General features: G+C 43.0%; 2 non-coding genes across 2 annotated transcripts; both read left to right on the top strand.

Moving 5' to 3' along the window:
• Positions 1-387: 387 nt before the first annotated feature.
• Positions 388-594, top strand: LOC128827929 (small nucleolar RNA SNORA73 family). Its single transcript, XR_008443118.1, has one exon. It is a non-coding gene; the product is annotated as a small nucleolar RNA SNORA73 family (small nucleolar RNA).
• Positions 595-1,462: 868 nt separating this feature from the next.
• LOC128827931 (small nucleolar RNA SNORA73 family) lies at positions 1,463-1,667 on the top strand. The gene has a single exon (XR_008443119.1). It is a non-coding gene; the product is annotated as a small nucleolar RNA SNORA73 family (small nucleolar RNA).
• Positions 1,668-2,416: the final 749 nt, after the last annotated feature.

The raw sequence follows: 2,416 nt of genomic DNA, 5'->3' as shown, positions 1-2,416 counted from the left end.
CTCTGAAACCTGTATAATAATTGAAATTTAGAAGCTATGTTGTAGCTTTGCCTTTTCAGTGACTGACGATAGATGTTTGTTTTGGTCCATACAAATTTCCATTTTGACATAGATCAAATATGAATTCTAGTTCATCTACATCATCCCATTTCAGAGTTTATAAAACAGCCTTTGTGTGGTCCATTTCTTCAAAGTTCAGTTTTCACAGCATTACCTGTAGTCTGTCTAGCACATTTGTGTAACTGATGCATGGTGTATACCCATGCCTTGCATTGTGGGTTTTGGGCGACTGCATTGAGCGGGTCAGAATTCAGTCAAGTTTAGCATATGGGAGGCTAAGTGGGTGGGTGGTTCTATTGTGTATGGACTAGAGTACGTTATTTCAATCCAACGTGGGCATCCGGAGAAGTTGCTCTCTCTTGGCTCTGCCCGTGTGGCGTACGGGAGCGTAGGCTTTCGAGCTCCATGACGTATAGTCCCATTCCACGACGTTGGAGAATAAGCTTGGGCCTCTGGTCTGCAGCCTGCATATTCCTACTGCTTCTCTGAGTCTTCGGACTGTGACTGAGGAGATAAACCATGCAGGAGACATTACATTACCCAGATGGCTTCTTCACTCTGGAAAGCCATGTTCTGTAACCGCATCAAATTCCATTAGGCAGACTGAGCAGGGATTCACTTAGTTGTTCTAACATGTTGTTTGCTTGTTCTATTTCAGCAGCTCTGCAAGCAGCGCACGCCTGCCCACAAGGTGAGGACTTGTCACTTACAATTTTGTGTGTTTATAAAAGTACCCTTCCACTCCCTAGTATTGTTTTCTTGTACGCTTGGGCTGGGTCTGCATGGTAGCCCAGTTTACCCAAAATAACATGGAATCCTGGAGATGTAGAAGGCTCAGCAAGGATAGCAAAGTTCAACTTACTTGTAACTAAACATGAACTACCCCCTGTTAGAAAGCATAGGTGGTGATCCTACTTTCTCACAGTAAAGGGGTACTCTGTTGTGTGTCTGCAGGATCAGGCTTTTGGGGGAGCGTGGAGTGGTATATTTGAAATCTTGTGTCAACAACAGTGTTCTCAATGCATATATAGATTTGTATAATTGAAATCTAGAAGCTATGTTGTCGTCCCTTTGCCTTTTCAGTGACTGACTATAAATGTTTGTTTTGGTCCATACAAATTTCCATTTTGAGATAGATCAAATATGAATTCTAGTTCGCCTACATCATTCCATTTCAGTGTTTATAAAACAGCCTTTGTGTGGTCCATTTGGTCAAAGGTCTGTCTAGCACATTTGTGTAACTGATGCATGGTGTATACCCGTGCTTTGCATTGTGGGTTTTGGGCCACTGCATTGATGGGGTTGGAATTCAGTCAAGTTTAGCATCTGGGAAGCTAAGTAGGTGGGTGGTTCAGTTGTGTATGGACTAGTGTAAAACAGTGCTAGAGTACGTTATTTCAATCCAACGTGGGCATCCGGAGAAGTTGCTGTCTTGGCTCTGCCCGTGTGGCGTACGGGAGCGTAGGCTTTCGCGCTCCATGACGTACAGTCCCATTCCACGACGTTGGAGAATAAGCTTGGGCCTCTGGTCTGCAGCCTGCATATTCCTACTGCTTCTCTGAGTCTTCGGACTGTGACTGAGGAGATAAACCATGCAGGAGACATTGCATCAGTTAGATAGCGTCTTTATTGCCAGGCTTGTGGATATGAGTGTTAAAACACACTTCAGTAAACTGTAAGGAAATCTGATGTAATAGGGATGAATCGTCAACTCATCTGCAAACTTTTTGTTTTCTTCTAGCTTCAGATGCCATGTTGCATCAGTTGAAAAGGTGAGTAGTGTACAGTCCATTACTTGTTCATAGACATGTAGAGTTTCTTTTAGTTTTCTGCTATCAAGAGCTGTATGGAATCAGATGTAAAATACCTTAGTTCAGCATAGAAGTTTCATGTCACTGTAGCTATCTGGGGAAATTACTCTGTTTGGCCCACAGAAGGTAGCCTTCAAGACTTGTAGCTTCTAAGGCATTTGGGACCGACTGGACCTGAACTTGTGTGACTATGGTGTGGTCGTCAACTGTATATCATAACCTGCTATGAGGAAATTGAAACTACAAAAAACTTGCCTTGCTGAAAAGCATGAGAATCTGGGCTTGCATAAATCACTACTGTGGGGCATTGATTACACCCTGGAATATATATGCTCAGTTTGTTTCCATGGTGTTTAAATTCATTGAGGATGGATTAAGGTGACCTAAAAAGTAATCTCTAATTTTTGGGACTGTCTTCTCTACTGGAAGTTTTGGGAGATTATAAGGCTGGCTAGTTTTGGGTACTGCAGCAGAGCAGTGGAAGACAGGAATCCTGAAGCAGAAAGGATCTTGACACCTATGAAATAGTCTCCCATAGCTGTGGG

The sequence above is a fragment of the Malaclemys terrapin genome, chromosome 22 (genome assembly GCF_027887155.1).
Source record: "Malaclemys terrapin pileata isolate rMalTer1 chromosome 22, rMalTer1.hap1, whole genome shotgun sequence".
In the NCBI taxonomy this organism is placed as follows: domain Eukaryota; kingdom Metazoa; phylum Chordata; order Testudines; family Emydidae; genus Malaclemys; species Malaclemys terrapin.
The sequence above is the reverse complement of the archived record's forward strand: the minus strand, read 5'-3'. Positions and strand labels throughout refer to the sequence as shown.